The 20,563-nt window shown below is 44.4% G+C and overlaps 1 pseudogene; it reads left to right on the forward strand.

Annotated features, from left to right (window-relative positions):
* LOC135513594 (F-box/LRR-repeat protein 17-like) overlaps positions 1-20,563 on the forward strand; it is a 558,551-nt pseudogene that overhangs the window by 185,557 nt on the left and 352,431 nt on the right.

Raw genomic sequence — 20,563 nt, forward strand, 5'->3', positions numbered from 1 at the left:
GTCTCTGTCCGTCTCCCCTCTCTCTCTGCCCGTCTCCCCTCTCAGTCTATCTCTGTCCGTCTCCCATCTCTGTCTCTCTCTGTTCGCCTCCACCTCTCGCTTCTTCCTTTTTTCACTCTCTCTCCCTCTCTGTGTCTCTCTGTATCTCTCTGTCGGTCTCCCCTCGACGTCTCTCTGACTAATCTGCTGTGGTAATTTATCTGCGTTTAGACTTTAATTCCCCGTCTCATTCAGGCTCGTTCAGCAGGCATCGGAAATATTCCTTTGCTTGGAATCGTTGCATTTCTTATGACTCAGAGGACCTCTTCCCTCGTTCCATCTCTCCCCTCTCCTGGCTCGTTCTGTCTTTTTTCACACTCGTTCCTATCAGTGACGTTCTTCCTAACGCACCCGAGTTATCAGGACAAATTCGTTACTTCTCTCCTATTGGTCTCTATTAATTTACCTTTAATAGTCTTTTTAGCCACTTCTGAGAAATTATCTTGCGAGCAGGAATCAATTTAAGTAGACTTTTTATCAGGTGAGCTGCCAATCCAAGTAGCTCATCACAAGGGTTTAGAGTAGAATAGAATGTTAAGTGAAATTTAAGTGAAATATGTGAACTATGCTCCATTTGGATACCAATGTCTTGTGGTGAGCAGCATTTTAGGGCCATGGGGACTTCATCTGTGTTAAGACTGTATTGTGACGTACAACCTTGTTCCTTGTTTCGTTGACAGAGCTTGTGTAGTATCAATGATTATGTTGATGTTGCTTGTCATATGCCAAGGCATGGTAATGCATACAGGATACGTTTTTTGGTGTGTGTGTTAGTTTGTGTGTATGTGTGTTTGTTTGTGTATGTGTGTATATGTGTTTGTTTGTGTATGTTTGTTTGTGTGTATGCGTGTTAGTTTGTGTGTATGTGTGTTTGTTTTTAGTGTATGTGGGTTTGTTTATGTGTATGTGTGTTCATTTGTGTGTTGTGTGATGGTTTGTGTGTTGTTTATGTGTATGTGTGTTTGTGTTTGTTTGTGTGTAAGTGTGTTTTTTTGTGTGTATGTGTGTTTGTTTCTGTATGTGTGTATGTGTGTTTGTTTGTGTGTATGTCTGTTTGTGTGTATGTGTGTTCGTTTGTGTGTTGTGTGATGGTTTTTGTGTTGTTTGTGTGATGGTTTTTGTGTTGTTTGTGTGTATGTGTGTTTTTGTGTGTGTATGTGTGTTTGTTTGTGTTTATGTGTGTTTGTTTTTGTTTATGTGTGTTTGTTTGTGTTTGTGTGTTACTTTGTGTGTATGTGTGTTACTTTGTGTGTATGTGTTTGAGTTTGCGTGTGTGTGTGTGTTTGTTTGTGTGTTGTGTGATGGTTTGTGTGTATGTGTGTTTGTTTGTGTGTATGTGTATTTGTGTATGTGTGTTTGTTTGTGTGTACGTGTGTTTGAATGCGTGTTCGTTTGTGTGTATGTGTGTTCGTTTGTGTGTATGTGTGTTCGTTTGTGTGTATGTGTGTATGTTTGTGTGTGTGTTAGTTTGCGTGTATGTGTGTTAGTTTGCGTGTATGTGTGTTTGTTTGTGTGTATGTGTGTTTGTGTGTATGTGTGTTTGTTTGTGTGTGTGTTTGTTTGTGTATGTGTGTATGTTTGTGTGTGTGTTAGTTTGCGTGTATGTGTGTTAGTTTGCGTGTATGTGTGTTAGTTTGCGTGTATGTGTGTTTGTTTGTGTGTATGTGTGTTTGTGTGTTAGTTTGCGTGTATGTGTGTTAGTTTGCGTGTATTTGTGTTTGTTTGTGTGTACGTGTGTTTGAATGCGTGTTCGTTTGTGTGTATGTGTGTTCGTTTGTGTGTATGTGTGTTCGTTTGTGTGTATGTTTGTGTGTGTGTTAGTTTGCGTGTATGTGTGTTAGTTTGCGTGTATGTGTGTTTGTTTGTGTGTATGTGTGTTTGTGTGTATGTGTGTTTGTTTGTGTGTGTGTTTGTTTGTTTGTGTATGTGTGTATGTTTGTGTGTGTGTTAGTTTGCATGTATGTGTGTTAGTTTGCGTGTATGTGTGTTAGTTTGCGTGTATGTGTGTTTGTTTGTGTGTATGTGTGTTTGTGTGTTAGTTTGCGTGTATGTGTGTTAGTTTGCGTGTATGTGTGTTTGTTTGCGTGTATGTGTGTTTGTTTGTGTGTATGTGTGTTTGTGTGTTAGTTTGCGTGTATGTGTGTTAGTTTGCGTGTATGTGTGTTAGTTTGCGTGTATGTGTGTTAGTTTGCGTGTATGTGTGTTTGTTTGTGTGTATGTGTGTTTGTGTGTTAGTTTGCGTGTATGTGTGTTAGTTTGCGTGTATGTGTGTTTGTGTATTTTAATTGAAGTTCAGTTTATGAACATTGAGAACAAAATTCTCATAACACTAACTCAAGGCTGTCCGTATCAAACTCAGTCAGAGAGGTGTTCAGGACCAGAAATCCTTCACTCCGCTGCATTAGATGTCTCAGTGATGGGCTCCACTTTCCCCACAACGGCCTCATATTTGAACTGGGACTATAAACCAAAAATAATGTCTCAGTAATGGACTCCACTTTCCCCACAATGGCCTCATATTAGAGCTGGAAAGATAAACCAAAAATATTGTCTCAATGATGAGCTTCACTTTCCCCACAATTACCTCATATTAGAGCTGGGACGATAAACTGAAAATAACCCATCATTTATCGAGGACATATTTCTGATATCGATAATAACCATCAGCAGCCAGTTTACTAGAGGAATGTGAAATTTGAAAGGAAATAGTCCTAAGCCTGCTAATATGGCTATTGCTAACAGGACAATCGAATCCCCGAGCTGACAAGGTAAAATTCTGTCGTTCTGCCCCTGAACAAGGCAGTTATTAACCTACTGTTCCCTGGTAGGCCGTCATTCTAAATAAGAATTTGTTCTTAAACTACTACTGTGTTCAATGTTATCATTTTTTTTTAACCTTTATTTAACTAGGCAAGACAGTTATTAAGGACACAGCAACATATTTTTTACCTTGGAACCTTAGAACCAGGGACTTTTTGGTTACTGGCCCAATGCTATAACCACAAGGCTACCTGCCTCCTCAGATATCACATCAGTCTCACATAAGCCTCCCAGTGCTGCAGAATGTGGAGTGTGGAATTTCTTTGTGTGTGAGACTTTGTGCCTTCAGGAAAGTCAGAGCCAGAGACAAAACAAAAGGTCTAATTCTAGAATGTGACAGAAGGACAAATCAACAAATCAAATGTAAATTTTGGTGTTCTTCAAGGCTCCGTTTTAGGAGCTATTGTTTTCACTATATATTTTTCCTCTTGGTGATGTCATTCGGAAACGTAATGCTAAACATGGTGAAGCCCCAAAATTGCCCTCCCAGGAAGCCTGTGTTTCAGACATAAGGAAGTGGATGGCGGAAATGTTCTACTTTTAAACAGAGACAAAACAGAGATGCTTGTTCTAGTTCCCAAGAAACAAAGAGACCTTCTGTTGAATCTGACAATTAATCTTGATGGTTGTACAGTCGTCTCAAATAAAGCTGTGAAGAACCTCGCGTTCCTCTGGACCCTGATCTCTCTTTTAATGAACATATCAAGACTGTTTCTTGGACAGCCTTTTTACATCTAAGTAACATTGCAAAAATGATGCAGAAAAATGTATCCATGCTTTTGTCACTTCTAGGTTAGACTACTGCAATAATCTACTTTACGGCTAACCGGATAAAGCACAAAATAACTTCAGTTAGTGCTGAACATGGCTGCTGGAATCTTGACTAGAACCAAAAAAAGTGATCATATTACTCAAGTGCTAGCCTCTCTACACTGGCTTCCTGTTAAGGCACGGGCTGATATCAAGGTTTTACTGCTAACCTACAAAGCATTACATGGGTGTGTGGTGGAAGACCTGTGGTGGAAGAAGGTGAGGACCAAAGCGCAGAGTGGTAAGTGTTCATATTGTTTATAAAATAACTGAACAAAACAATAAATGACAAATGAACAGTCCCGTAAGGTGAATGGAAGAAAACACTAAACAGGAAATAATCACCCACCAAACACAGGTGGGAAAAGGCTACCTAAATATGATTCTCAACCATACTAGGCCAAACACAAAACCACAACATAGAAAAAAAACATAGACTACCGACCCCAACTCACGCCCTGACCAAACTAAAACAAAGACATAACAAAGGAACTAAGGTCAGAAGGTGACAGTACCCCCCCCCCCCCCCGAAGGTGCGGACTCCAGCTGCAAAACCTGAACCTATAGGGGAGGGTCTCGGTGGGCGTCTGTCCGCGGTGACGGCTCTGGCGCAGGACGTGGACCCCACTCCACCATAGTCTTTGCCTGCTTCTTTACCCGCCTCCGGGGCGCCTTTAGAGCGGTGACCCTCGCCGCCGACCTCAGACTGGGGACGCTAGCAGCGTGCCCTGAATGGACAGGAGATTCCAGCAGCACCGACGGATGGTAGATTCGGGCAGCACCGGACAGGCGGGAGACTCTGGCAGCGTTGGACAGGAGGGAGACTCCGGCAGCGCTGGACAGGCGGGAGACGCTGGCAGCGCTGGACAGGCGGGAGACTCTGGCAGCGCTGGACAGGCGGGAGACTCTGGCAGCGCTGGACAGGCGGGAGACGCTGGCAGCGCTGGACAGGCGGGAGACTCTGGCAGCGCTGGACAGGCGGGAGACTCTGGCAGCGCTGGACAGGCGGGAGACTCTGGCAGCGCTGGACAGGCGGGAGACTCTGGCAGCGCTGGACAGGCGGGAGACTCTGGCAGCGCTGGACAGGTGGGAGACTCTGGCAGCGCTGGACAGGCGGGAGACGCTGGCAGCGCTGGACAGGCGGGAGACTCTGGCAGCGCTGGACAGGCGGGAGACTCTGGCAGCGCTGGACAGGCGGGAGACTCTGGCAGCGCTGGACAGGCGGGAGACTCTGGCAGCGCTGGACAGGCGGGAGACTCTGGCAGCGCTGGACAGGAGGGAGACTCTGGCAGCGCTGGACAGGAGGGAGACTCTGGCAGCGCTGGACAGGAGGGAAACTCTGGCAGCACTGGACAGGTGGGAGCACCTGGAGGAAGGAGACGGAGAGACAGCCTGATGCGTGGGGCTGCCACCGGAGGCCTGTTGCATCGAGGAGGCACCGGATGGACCGGACAGTGGAGGCGCACAGGAGGTCTCGATCACCGAGCATGCACAACCTTTCCTGGCTGGATACTCCTCGTAGCCCGGCAGTGCGGCAGGTTGGAACAGACCGCACTGGGCTGTGCTGGCGAACCGGGGACACCGTGCGTAGGGCTGGTGCGATATACCCCGGGCCGAGGAGACAGACTGGAGACCAGATGCGCTGAGTCGGCTTCATAGCACCTGGCTCTATGCCCACTCTAGCCCGGCTGATACGAGGCGCTGCGATGTAGTGCACCGGGCTATGCCTGCGTACTGAGGACACCGTGCGACTCACGGCATAACACGGTGCCTGCCCGGTCCACCTCTCTCCACGGTAAGCACGGGGAGTTGGCTCAGGTCTCCTACCTGACTTAGCCACACTCCCCGTGTGCCTCTCCAAAAAATGTTTTGGGGCTGCCTCCTGTCCCTGTTGCACTGCCATGCTGCCTCCTCAAAATTCTGCCGCTCTGCTTTGGCTGCCTCCAGCTCTTCCCTGTGGCAGCGATATTCCCCAGCCTGTGCCCAGGGTCCCTCTCTGTCCAAAATCTCCTCCCATGTCCAGGAGTCCAGAACTCGCTGCTGCCCGATACCACGCTGCTTGGTCCTTGGTTGGTGGGTGATTCTGTAATGATCATCTGTGGTGGAAGAAGGTGAGGACCAAAGGGCAGCGGGGTAAGTGTTCAACTTTTTAATAAAATAACTGAACACTGAACAAAACAATAAACGACAAACGAACAGTCCCGTAAGGTGAATGGAAAAAACACTAAACAGGAAATAATCACCCACCAAACACAGGTGGGAAAAGGCTACATAAGTATGATTCTCAATCAGAGACAACGAACGACACCTGCCTCTGATTGAGAACTATATCACAAAACACAAAACCACAACATAGAAAAAATAACATAGACTACCCACCCCAACTCACGCCCTGATCAAACTAAAACAAAGACATAACAAAGGAACTAAGGTCAGAATGTGGCAATTGGGGGGCTTGCTCCTACCTATCTTTCTGATTTGGTCCTGCCATACATACCTACACGTACGCTATGGTCACAAGACGTAGGCCTCCTTACTCTCCCTAGAATTTCTACATGCAGGGCTGGAGGCAGGGCTTTTTCCTATAGAGCTCAATTTTTATGGAATAGTCTGCCTATCCATATGAGAGACGCAGACTTTGTCTCAACTGTTAAATCTTTATCTCTTCAGTAGGTCCTATGATTGAGTGTAGTCTGGCCAAGGAGTGTGAAGGTGAACGGAAAGGCTCTGGAGCAACGAGCCGTCCTTGCTGTCTCTACCTGGCCGGTTCCCCTCTCTCCACTGGGATTCTCTGCCTCAAACCCTATTACAGGGGCTGAGTCACTGGCTTACTGGTGCTCTTCCATGCCGTTGCTAGGAGGGGTGCGCCACTTGAGTGGGTTGAGTCACTGACGTAATATTCCTGTCTGGGTTGGTGCCCCCCCTTGTGTCTTGCCGTGGGGGAGATCTTTGTGGGCTATACTCGGCCTTGTCTCAGGATAGTAAGTTGGTGGTTGAAGATATCCCTCTAGTGGTGTGGGGGCTGTGCTTTGGCAAAGTGGGTGGGGTTGTATCCTGCTTGTTTGGTCCTGTCCGGGGGTATCGTCGGACGGGGTCACAGTGTCTCAGCCTCCAGTATTTATGCTGTAATAGTTTGTGTTGGGGGGCTAGGGTCGGTCTGTTATATCTGGAGTATTTATCCTGCCTTATCCGGTGTGAATTTAAGTATTCTCTCTCTCTCGTTTTTGGACCTTGGACCTTGCCTCAGGAATAACTGGCCTAATCAATCCTTGCTGTCCATTTGGTCATGCTGCTGCTCCATTTTCAACTGTTCTGGAGCCCTGACCTGACTATGTGGTACCTTGTCCCAGACCTGCTGTTTTCAACTCTCTAGAGACAGCAGGAGCGGTAGAGATACTCTGAATGATCGGCTATGAAAAGCCAACTGACATTTATTCCTGAGATGCTGACCTGTTGCACCCTCTACAACCACTGTGATTATTTGACCCTGCTAGTCATCTATGAACATTTGAACATATTGGCCATGTTCTGTTATAATCTTCACCAGGCACAGCCAGAAGAGGACTGGTCACCCCTCATAGCCTGGTTCCTCTCTAGGTTTCTTCCTAGGTTCTGGCCTTTCTAGGGAGTTTTTCCTAGCCACCGTGCTTCCACACCTGCATTGCATGTTGTTTGGGGTTTTAGGCCGGGTTTCTGTACAGCACTTTGTGACATCAGTTGATGTAAGAAGGGCTTTATAAATACATTTAATTGAAATTTGATTGATACTGTGACATATTTGACATTAGCTACTGGTCTATTTACTGTGTCGGCGGAATGTTTTAATGTTTTAATCTTTAATGCCATATCTGGAAAAGGCCATTTCTGTCCATTTCTGAAGGAGAAAAAATGGCCTGTGTATGATGGACTACCTGCAAATTCTGAAACATTGTAGGGGAGGCTACTCAAAAAAATGCACCCGTGACCGAGCCGGTCACGGGTGCACCTCAGCCACACTCAAGGTACTAAACGATATCATAACCGCCATCGATAAAAGACAGGACTGTGCAGCCGTCTTCATCGACCTTGCCAAGGCTTTCGACTCTGTCAATCACCATATTCTTATCGGCAGACTCAGTAGCCTCGGTTTTTCGGATGACTGACTTGCCTGGTTCACCAATTACTTTTCAGACAGAGTTCAGTGTGTCAAATCGGAGGGCATGCTGTCCGGTCCTCTGGCAGTCTCTATGGGGGTGCCACAGGGTTCAATTCTCGGGCCGACTCTTTTCTCTGTATATATCAATTATGTTGCTCTTGCTGCGGGCGATTCCCTGATCCACCTCTACGCAGACGACACGTCCTTGGACACTGTGCTATCTAACCTCCAAATGAGCTTCAATGCCATACAACACTCCTTCCGTGGCCTCCAACTGCTCTTAAACGCTAGTAAAACCAAATGCATGCTTTTCAACCGATCGCTGCCTGCACCCGCATGCCCGACTAGCATCACCACCCTGGATGGTTCCGACCTTGAATATGTGGACATCTATAAGTACCTAGGTGTCTGGCTAGACTGTAAACTCTCCTTCCAGACTCATAGTAAACATCTCCAATCGAAAATCAAATCAAGAGTCGGCTTTCTATTCCGCAACAAAGCCTCCTCCACTCACGCCGCCAAACTTACCCTAGTAAAACTGACTATCCTACCGATCCTCGACTTTGGTGATGTCATCTACAAAATTGCTTCCAACACTCTACTCAGCAAACTGGATGAAAGTTTATCACAGTGCCATCCGTTTTGTCACTAAAGCACCTTATACCACCCACCACTGCGACTTGTATGCTCTAGTCGGCTGGCCCTCGCTACATATTCGTCGCCAGACCCACTAGCTCCAGGTCATCTACAAGTCCATGCTAGGTAAAGCTCCGCCTTATCTCAGTTCACTGGTCACGATGGCAACACCCATCCGTAGCACGCGCTGCAGCAGGTGTATCTCACTGATCATCCCTAAAGCCAACACCTCATTTGGCCGCCTTTCGTTCCAGTACTCTGGAAGACTCGAATTGCAAAAATCCCTGAAGTTGGAGACTTTAATCTCCCTCACCAACTTCAAACATCTGCTAACTGAGCAGCTAACCGATCGCTGCAGCTGTACATAGTCTATTGGTAAATAGCCCACCCATTTTCACCTACCTCATCCCCATACTGTTTATATTAATTTACTTTTCTGCTCTTTTGCACACCAATATCTCTACATGTACATGACCATCTGATCATTTATCACTCCAGTGTTAATCTGCAAAATTGTAATTATTCGCCTACCTCCTCATGCCTTTTGCACACAATGTATATAGACTCCCCTTTTTGTTCTACTGTGTTATTGACTTGTTAATTGTTTACTCCATGTGTAACTCTGTTGTCTGCTCACACTGCTATGCTTTATCTTGGCCAGGTCGCAGTTGCAAATGAGAACTTGTTCTCAACTAGCCTAACTGGTTAAATAAAGGTGAAATAAATAAAAATTAAAAATAAACTTCAATGTAAAAGATAATCTGTTAAACTACGCTGCCTGTGATATTGAAAAACATTTTGAAATACATAGCCTGTTTACTGGGCTGCTATGTCCAATCAAGTAGTAATGTCAAATTTGAATAAATGCCAGCTTTTGCGTGCACATGCAGTTTACAGGCCCCTGGTCAGTTGGCTTATAGCACTGGAGAGGAAGTGACCTCCCTTTCCCTCTGCCTGTGTGTGTGTGTTTTCCATGTCGCACCTCTTTCTTTCACATATCAGGAATTTCCAGATCAGTGGGCATGTCAATGGGACTACAATTGAACATGTCTGGATCATAGCTTTTAGCTCTCTGGCACGTGATTTGGCTTAATGCCTCAGGGATAGCCCCTGTCCCAGCTCTCCGCTCTCCTGACTGAAACAGATAAGAAGAGAGGGAGGCAGAAATGGAGAACAGATTCATATTATTATTCTGTATTATCATGTCCTTGTTCTTAGTCATTTGATCCAGAAAGTTTACTAGGTGGGGATGACCTGTGTGTGTGGTATTTTGTATGTCTCTGTCATCTGATGTGCTAGTCTTTGTGTGTGGCTCAGTGACAACTCTCTCCCTCACACCTCCACATTGTCCCTTCACTCCTCTCTCCCCTTGGTAAACAAACACTGCCTTCTCACCATGCAACACCTCTGGAGAGGGGGAGAAAGGTTGGAAATTAGGTGGACACTGAGCTGCACGTCCTAACCTCCTGCCAAATGTATTACTGTATTAGAGACACATATTTCCCTCAGATTACACAGACCCATAACAAATTTGAAAACAAATCCAATTTTGATAAGCTCCCATAACTAAAAGGGCAACCAGTGAAGAATAAACACCATTGTAACACTGTATGTAGACATAACATGACATTTGAAATGTCTTTACTATTTTGGTACTTTCGTGAGTGTGATGTTTACTGGTGTTAATTTTTCATTGTTTTTTTCTCACTTTTGTTTATTAGCTATTTCACTTGCTTTGGGGAGAGAGAGAGAGAGAGAGAGAGAGAGAGAGAGAGAGAGAGAGAGAGAGAGAGAGAGAGAGAGAGAATATCTCTCTTTAAGGCTACAGTAAGCACAACTTTGCTTCTGCCCTTGTTAGACATTCAGTATGCACTCACAGGCTCAGCGCTGCTTTACTCCGTAGTTGGCCGACTGACTTTTCTCTCACTTACGTTATATACCTGTTATTAAACTTTATTTACCCCCAATTGGATAGCACTGTCACATAACATTTAGCACAATATAGTCATATTTTACAATTCATACACACACTTTGTGTTCAAACTCTGTAAGTCCTGACCACCTCTCATCTTTTAGAGTATTAGCTGGCTATGGCAGGAGTAGACTGGGCCGGTCACACTGGTCTTGGACTAAAATAAATGTCCTCATATTTCAGGGTCCAGCATTGTAACCATGACATTATTTCCTTTCCCTGTGGTGTTTACTTTGGTCCAACTTCCTGTCTGGCACCTGATGCTATGCAAATAAATACTGTAACGCTAACGTTAGTCATGGTGCTGTGCACTGGCAACACACACAAGTTTCACAAAACTCTACCAAGTTTGTGTCAAACTCTCTCCCCAGTTTGGCCAAAGGCAAACATTCATTTTATTTTTATTTCATGAAATGTGGGGTTTTATATTTGACCCTGTGCTCTCATTTCCTGCTTTATATATGTGTCTAATTATGGAGGAGGCAGGTGGGAGCCAACCAATCAGAGGGCTAATATAAATAATCTCTCTTGGCTAAAAGTTGAGGGGAGTCTGACTGCATCACTTATTTTTATTAAAATCATTGTGTTCAAAATTCCAAATTGTTTGCATAGTCAACTTACACACAGCTCTGACATACACACTTACCCCACCAGACATGCCACCAGGGATCTTTTCACAGTTCCCAAACCCAGAACAAGTTCAAGAAAGAGTACAGCACAGGAGGTTGGTGGCACCTTAATTTGTGAGTATGGGCTCGTGGTAATGGCTGAAGAGGTACGAGTGGAATGGTATCAAATACATCACACACATGGTTTCCATGCGTTTGATGCAATTCCATTTGCTCCATTCCAGCCATCATTATGAGCCGTCCTCATCTCAGCAGCTGCCACTGGCGTACAGTATTATATAGAGCCCCAATTGCATTGAACGACTTTCCATCTCATATTGCTCAAATGAACAGCAAACCTAGTTTCAAAAAACAAATAAAGCAACACCTCTCCCCTATTTGACCTAGATATTTTGTGTGTATGTATTGATACTGTATGTAGGCTATGTGTGTATGTATTGATACTGTATGTAGGCTATGTGTTTATGTACTGATACTGTATGTAGGCTATGTGTGTATGTATTGATACTGTATGTAGGCTATGTGTGTATGTATTGATACTGTATGTAGGCTATGTGTGTATGTATTGATACTGTATGTAGGCTATGTGTGTATGTATTGATACTGTATGTAGGCTATGTGTGTATGTATTGATACTGTATGTAGGCTATGTGTGTATGTATTGATACTGTATGTAGGCTATGTGTGTATGTATTGATACTGTATCCAGGCTATGTGTGTATGTATTGATACTGTATGTAGGCTATGTGTGTATGTATTGATACTGTATGTAGGCTATGTGTGCCATTTTAATTTGAAGGATTATTCCCTTTTTTTACATTTTCGCCGAAAATGACCTACCCAAATATAATTGCCTGTAGCAAGGCTATGCATATTTTTGGTACCATTTGAAAGTAAACACTTTGAAGTTTATGGAAATGTGAAAGGAATGTAGTAGAATATAACACAATAGATCTGGCAAAAGATAATATAAAGAAAAAACCAACCATTCTTTCATATGTTTTTGTACCATCATCTTTGAAACGCAAGAGAAAGGCCATAATGTATTATTCCAGTTCAGGTGCAATTTAGATGTTGGCCACTAGTTGGCATCCGCCAATGTGCAATGTTTTAGACTGATCCAATGAACCATTGTTTTTCTGTTCAAAAATGGGTGAATCAAGGCTGCCCAAATGTGCCTAATTTGTTTATTAATAACTTTGCATGCAAAATTGTGCACTCTCCTCAAACAACAGCATGTTATTTGTTCACTGTAATAGCTACTGTAAATTGGACAGTGCAGTTAGATTAACAAGAATTTAAGCCTTCTGCCAATATCGGATATGTCTATGTATTCGGAAATTCTCTTGTTACTTACAGCCTCATGCTAATCTCATTAGCCTATGTTAACTCAACCGTCCCGTGGAAGGGACACCGATCCCGAATAAGTTTGAACATTTATGTAGTTTTGTCCTTGAGCTGTTCTTGTCTATGTTCTGTATTATGTCATGTTTCTTGTTTTCTGTAGACCCCAGCAAGAGTAACTGCTGCCTTTGCAATAGCTAATGGAGATCCTAATAAAATACCCCAAATACCAAAAAGAGATTTGAATTGAAATATATCACATGATACACAGTTTTAAGATGGAAACAAAATAATTCTATCTATCTAATGCTAATGGTAGATACGTACAGTTCAGATGTACAGTTGAAGTCGGAAGTTTCATACACTTAGGTTGGAGTCATTGAAACTTGTTTTTCAACCACTCCACAAATTTCTTGTTAATTAACAAACTATAGTTTGGCAAGTCAGTTAGGACATCTCTTTTGTGCAAGTCATTTTTCCAACAATTGTTTACAGACAGATTAATTCATTTATAGTTCACTGTATCACAATTCCAGTGGGTCATAACTTTACATACACTAAGTTGACTGTGCCTTTAAACAAATTATGTCATTGCTTTAGAAATTTCTGATAGGCTAATTGACATCATTTGAGTCAATTGGAGGTGTACCTGTGGATGTATTTCAAATTCTACCTTCAAACTCAGTGCCTGTTTGCTTGAAATCATGGGAAAATCAAAAGAAATCAGCCAAGTCCTACGATTGTAGACCTCCATAAGTCTGGTTCCTCCTTGGGAGCAATTTCCTAACGGCTGAAGATACAGCGTTCATCTGTACAAACAATAGTAGGTATAGCAGGTATAAAAACCATGGAACCACGCAGCCGTCATACCACTCTGGAAGGAGACGTGTTCTGTCTCCTAGAGATGAACGTACTTTGGTGCAAAAAGTGCAAATCAATACCAGAACAACAGCAAAGGACCTTGTAAAGAAAACAGGTACAAAAGTATCTATATCCACAGTAAAATGAGTCCTATATCGATATAACCTGAAAGGCCACTCAACAAGGAAGAATCCACTGCTCCAAAACAGCCATAAAAAAGGCAGACTACAGTTCGCAACTGCACATGGGGACAAAGATCGTACTTTTTGGAGAAATGTCCTCTGGTCTGATGAAACAAAAATATAACCGTTTGGCCATAATGACCATCGTTATGTTTGGACGAAAAAGGGGGAGGCTTGTAAGCCGAAGAACACCATCCCAACCGTGAAGCACGGGGGTGGCAGCATCATGTCAAATCAAATCAAAGTTTATTTGTCACGTGCGCCGAATACAACACCTTACAGTGAAATGTTTACTTACAGGCTCTAACCAATAGTGCAAAAAAGGTGTTAGGTGAACAATCGGTAGGTAAAGATAGGCAATATAAGTAGCGAGGCTATAAAAGTAGCGAGGTTACATACGGACACCGGTTAATCAGGCTAATTGAGGTTTTATGTACATGTAGATTTGGTTAAAGTGACTATGCATATATGATGAACAGAGAGTAGCAGTAGCGTAAAAGAGGGTTTGGCGGGTGGTGGGTGGCGGGTGGCGGGTGGCGGGACACAATGCAGATAGCCCGGTTAGCCAATGTGAAGGAGCACTGGTTGGTCGACCCAATTGAGGTAGTATGTACATGAATGTATAGTTAAAGTGACTATGCATATATGATAAACAGAGAGTAGCAGCAGCGTAAAAATAGGGTTTGGGGATGTTGGGGAGGGGGGGGTGGCACACAATGCAAATAGTCCGGGTAGCCATTTGATTACCTGTTCAGGAGACTTATGGCTTGGGGGTAAAAACTGTTGAGAAGCCTTTTAGTCCTAGACTTGGCACTCCGGTACCGCTTGCCATGCCGGTAGTGGAGAGAACAGTCTATGACTGGGGTGGCTGGGGTCTTCGACAATTTTTAGGGCCTTCCTTTGACACCGCCTGGTGTCGAGGTCCAAATGGCAGGCAGCTTAGCCCCAGTGATGTACTGGGCCGTACGCACTACCCTCTGTATTGCCTTGCGGTCAGAGGCCAAGCAATTGCTGTACCAGGCAGTGTTGCTCTCGATGTTGTAGCAGTAGAACCTTTTGAGGATCCATGCCAGGATCCCATGCCAAATCTTTTTAGTTTTCTGAGGGGAAATAGTGCCCTTTTCATGACTGTCTTGGTTTGTTTGGAACATTCTAGTTTGTTGTTGATGTGGACAACGAGGAACTTGAAGCTCTCAACCTGCTCAACTACAGCCCCGTCGATGAGAATGGGGGCATGCTTGATCCTCCTTTTCCTGTAGTCCACAATCATTTCCTTAGTCTTGATTACATTGAGGGATAGGTTGTTATTCTGGCACCACATGGCCAGGTCTCTGACCTCCTCCCTATAGTCTGTATCGTCGTTGTCTGTGATCAGGCCTACCACTGTTGTGTCGTCTGCAAACTTAATGATGGTGTTGCAGTCGTGGGTGAACAGGGAGTACAGGAGGGGACCGAGCACACATCCCTTTGGAGCTCCAGTGTTGAGGATCCGCATGGCAGATGTGTTTCTACCTAACCTCACCACCTGGGGGCGGCTAGTCAGGAAGTCCAGGATCCATTTGCAGAGGAATGCGTTTAGTCTCAGGATCCTCAGCTTAGTGATGAGCTTTGAGGATAATATGGTATTAAATGCTGAGCTGTAGTCAATGAATAGCATTCTCACATACATGTTCCTTTTATCCAGGTGGGAAAGGGCAGTGTGGAGTGCAATAGAGATTGCATCCTCTGTGGATCTGTTTGGGTGGTATTCAAATTGGAGTGGGTCTAGGGTTTCTGGGATAATGGTGTTGATGTGAGCCATTACCAACCTTTCAAAGCACTTCATTGCTACGGACGTGAGTGCTACGGGTCTGTAATCATTTATGCAGGTTGCCTTTATGTTCTTGAGCACAGGGACTATGGTGGTCTGCTTGAAACAGGTTGGCATTACAGACTCAATCAGGGACATGTTGAAAATGTCAGTGAAGACACCTACCAGTTGGTCAGCACATGCCCGGAGCACACATCCTTGTAATCGGTCTGGCTCCGCAGCCTTGTGTATGCTGACCTGTTTAAAGGTCTTACTCACGTCTGCTACGGAGAGCGTAATCACACAGTCGGCCGGAACAGCTGATGCTCTCATGCATGCCTCAGTGTTGCTTGCCTCGAAGCGAGCATAGAAGTGATTTAGCTCGTCTGGTAGGCTCATGTCACTGGGAAGCTCGTGGCTGTTCTTTCCTTTGTAGTCTGTAACAGTTTGCAAGCCCTGCCACATACAGTAAGACAAGCATCGGAGCCGGTGTAGTATGATTCAACCTTGGCCCTGTATTGATGCTTTGCCTGTTTGATGGTTTGTCACAGGGCATAGCAGGATTTCTTGTATGCTTCTGGGTTAGAGTCCCGCACCTTGAAAGCGGCAGCTCTACCCTGTTGTGGGGGTGCATTGCTGCAGGAGGGACTCGCACACTTCACAAAATAGATGGCATCATGAGATATTTTGAAGCAACATCTCAAGACATCAGTTAAAGTTTTGTCGCAAATGGGTTTTCCAAATGGACATTGACACCAAACATACTTCCAAAGTTGTTGCAAAATGGCTTAATGACAACAAACTCAAGCTATTGGAGTGGCCATCACACAGCCCTGACCTCAACCCTATAGAACATTTGTCAGCAGAACTGTAAACCCGTGTGCGAGCAAGGAGGCCTACAAACCTGATTCAGTTACACCAACTCTGTCCGGAGAAATGGGCCAGAATTCTCTAGAAGTTACTCTAGAAGTGGTGCTAATGCTCAGTTTTTGCATACATTTAATGTTAGCATAGCAACTAGTCTTGCAATGTGATTTAGATGTGTAGTTCCTTGCCTGTGTTGGCAACTGGTTAATAAAAGCAATAAGGCCCCTCGTGTTGCGTCGTGCCTAAGAACAACCCTTAGCACTGGTATATTGGCCATAAACCACATCCCCTCGGGCCTTATTGCTTAATTATATCACGATAAACCTCTTTTTCCCTCAAAATGTAATGCTCTGTAGTGTTTGCTGGTCCCCATGCTGTGTGGTTGCTGTGTGGTTTGTTATGACTAGCGCCAGAAGGAATCTGCACAGGCAAAATGTATTCCAAAAAATATTCTCTCAGAAATTTTTCAAAATAAAAAATACCTGAATAATTAATGACAAATAAAATACTAAATATTGAATGAGTTTCATTCCTATCAATGCATTGATTAGTGAACAGGCTTATTCCATGCGATGTTAACCTCGTTCCGCTCATCACTCCACAGCCTGGAAAAGAAAAACTACATTTTTCCATTATTAAATTCATGACCCCAAAAAGCGGTTTATTATTCTTTCTCCATGGCAATAATTCATGGTAATAAAAATCACAGAAGTCCGTTTTTGTACTTTAATTTGCCCAATGTGATTAATACTGCAGTGAGTAAAATCTGCTGTGTGTGTGTGTGGGGGGGGGGGGGGTGGGCGTGTGTGTGCGTGTGTGTGTCTGTATGTGTGGCTGCCCATGTGTGCTTTCGTCTGCATCTGTGTGTGTGTATACAGGCTTGGCCCAGAGCAGCTGTGTTTTTCAGTGTTTTCATTAACATTGTAAATAATTAGCTAACCCTGTCTGCCAACTCAGAAGAGTGAAACTCTCTCTCTCTCTCTCTCTCTCTCTCTCTCTCTCTCTCTCTCTCTCTCTCTCTCTATCACTCCCTCTTCATCTCTCTTTCACTCTCTTTCTCTCTCCCCCTTTTCTCTCTCTCCATCTCCCCCTCTCTGTCTTTCTTTGATCAGGTTAATTAATTCATTTAAAATGATCTTATAACTGGAAGTGAGTCATTATCCAGATGCATTAAAACACTCATTGGAAAGTCTACTGATTATAATCTCTCAACGGTGAGACAACAAACACCTTCTCCTTTCAACGTGATGGATTTTGCTCTTTTGAGATTTTTAGTACTTATTTGCTTTCTTTATTTGAGGGATTTGGGGATATTTTATTTTTCCACCCGCCTGCCAAAATATAGATTTTTTTCTCATCTCGTTTTTTTGGAGTTGGAAAGAACTAACAAAGTTAGTCTCAGCCGTGACTATCCTACTCTTCTCATTTATGCAGATTTATGCTAATGCACTCCTATCCACAACACAGCTACACATCGGCCAATCAGATCTGAGGGTTGTTTGCCCTGGTTTCTCAGTGGGAAATTCACATCAATGTCTGGCTTCCCATAGGTTGCATGAGAAATAAAATTTGGGCAAAGAAGGATAGTTGAAGATTTGAAGTCCGAATTCTACTTTTGAAGATGAGCTTTAATATTTGTTCCAGATTTAAGAACCATATGAGAGAGAGGGAGAGCATGAGAGCATGCGTTTGTGGGCGAGCGAGCCTTTGACATTTGACACCATCAGGAGAGGGTGTTAGACAGAGAGAGAGAGAGAGAGAGAGGTTTGTTTTGTATATGCAGGTTTCCCGTCTGTGTTTTTTTTTGCCAACATTGCAGCCACACACACACACACACACACACACACACACACACACACACACACACACACACACACACACACACACACACACACACACACACACACACACCCGCCTCTTTATGAATCATTTAATTGTGTTGCTGTCCTGGGGCTCTGTGGGGTCTGTTTGTGTTTGCGAACAGAGCCCCAGAACTAACTAGATGAGGGGGCACTTTTCTAGATGAAACTCTATGTAGGTGATGTCTTTGATATGGAAGGTTTGAGATTCACTTCCTTTTAGGTGGCTGTAGATTTTATTCGCCCGCTTCTGGATTTTGATCATTAGCAGACAACGTCCTATTCTCCTCTGCATTATTTGGTGTTCTGCGTTGTACATGGAAGATGTTTTTTCCCACCTTGTGAATTCTTGGTTGGTGAGTGGATCCCATACCTCACAACCTAAGACGGCTAAGGGTTACATAATTGATTCAATTGTTTTTTGCCAGATCCTAACTGGAATGTCAAATTTGATCTTCCTAGAAGTGCGGGGTGCTGTGGGACTCAGCTGTACTGACGTTAGGTGGAAGCTTGTTCTGAACTGGTTGCTCTGTGACAATACAAACGGACACATTTCTATTTCCATGTGTGTAAAGTGAGAAGCAGATCCAGGGATTCTCTAGCCTGTCTTTTCTTCTCTTTCCACCTACAGGTTGACATTAATTGTCATGAGTCTTGTCCTGGAGGCAGAACTGATCGATTTCCCCTTAGACAGGCCAGCTAATATGTACAAATTTATGAAAACAAACATTTATTTAAAAACCGCTTTAGGATCGGACCCTCAATTTTTGCCTAAAATGACATACCCAAATCCAACTGCCTGTAGCCCAGGACTTAAAGCAAGGATATGCATATTCTTGAAACCATTTGAAAGGAAACTCTTTGAAGTTTGTGGAAATGTGAAATTAATGTTGGACAATATAACACAATAGATCTGGTAAAAGATAATACGAACAAAACAACTGTCAGTGCACAACTGAGCAAGAAAACAAGTACATTAGAGTGTCTAGTTTTAGAAACAGATAACTCACAAGTCCTCAAATGGCAGCTTCATTAAATAGTACCCGCAAAACACCAGTCTCAACGTCAACAGTGAAGAGGCGACTCTGGGATGCTGGCCTTCTAGGCAGTTTTGTAAAGAAAAAGCAATATCTCAGACTGGCCATTAAAAATACAAGATTACGATGGGAAAAAGAACACAGAAGGCCAGCATCCATTAAATATCAGCCGTTTCCAGCTACAATAGTCATTTACAACATTCACAATGTCTACACTGTATTATTATTATTCTATGTGACCCCAGAGTTTTGAACTGTAGTGCAAGTACATGATTTACCTTCAGAGGTGAATGTATCAAACCAGTTGCCATGATAAGTGTTTTGTTTAGCATGGTATTTTCTTCTGTAATAGCTGCTGTAAATTGGACACTGCAGTTAGATTAACAAGAATTTAAGCTTTGTAAGACATGTAAGACATGTCCATGTCCCAAAAAGTTGGCTGTTGTATACAACGTTCTCTAGTCACGTTATCGCATATTGAGCAACAACCGTCCCGGTTTAGGGACTCTGATCTCATAGTGGTTTGTTAGGGTTAGCAGTGTGGTTAGGTTTAAAATCAGATTTTATGACTTTGTGGCTGTGCCTGCTAGTGACCACTCTGCAGTGCTGCCTCCAGAACGAGATTCATTGCAAGAAATGCTAAGCCTGTCTGTACTTTCTCCCTCCAGCCTGTCTGTCCTTCTCTTTCCACCTCCAGCCTGTCTGTCTTCCTTTTTCTATCTCCATCCTGTCTGTACTTCTCTTTTCTTTCTCCAGCTTGTCTGTCTTTCTCTTTCCTCCTCCAGCCTGAATGTCTTCCTCTTTCTCCCTCCAGCCTGTCTGTCCTTCTCTTTCCTCCTCCAGCCTGTCTGTCTTCCTCTTTCTCCCTCCAGCCTGCCATTCTTCCTCTTTCTCCCTCCAGCCTGCCTGTCTTCCTCTTTCTCCCTCCAGCCTGCCTGTCTTCCTCTTTATCCCTCCAGCCTGCCTGTCTTCCTCTTTCCTCCTCCAGCCTGTCTTCCTCTTTCCTCCTCCAGCCTGTCTTCCTCTTTCCTGCTCCAGCCTGTCTGTCTTCCTCTTTCCTCCTCCAGCCTGTCTGTCTTCCTCTTTCTCCCTCCAGCCTGCCTGTCTTCCTCTTCAACCTCCGGCCTCTCTGTCTTCCTCTTTCCTCCTCCATCCTGTATCTCCCTCCCTCCAGCCTGCCTGTCTTCATCTTTCTCCCTCCAGCCTGTATGTCTTCCTCTTTCTCCCTCCAGCCTGTCTGTCCTTCTCTTTCCTCCTCCAGCCTGCCTGTCTTCCTCTTTCTCCCTCCAGCCTGCCTGTCTTCCTCTTCCACCTCCGGCCTCTCTGTCTTCCTCTTTCCTCCTCCAGCCTGCCTGTCTTTCTCCCTCCAGCCTGTCTGTCCTTCTCTTTCCTCCTCCAGCCTGCCTGTCTTCCTCTTCAACCTCCGGCCTCTCTGTCTTCCTCTTTCCTCCTCCAGCCTGCCTGTCTTCCTCTTTCTCCCTCCAGCCTGTCTTCCTCTTTCCTCCTCCAGCCTGTCTGTCTTCCTTTTTCCTCCTCCAGCCTGTCTGTCTTCCTCTTTCCTCCTCCAGCCTGCCTGTCTTCCT

Source organism: Oncorhynchus masou, chromosome 25 (genome assembly GCF_036934945.1).
Source record: "Oncorhynchus masou masou isolate Uvic2021 chromosome 25, UVic_Omas_1.1, whole genome shotgun sequence".
NCBI lineage: Eukaryota > Metazoa > Chordata > Actinopteri > Salmoniformes > Salmonidae > Oncorhynchus > Oncorhynchus masou.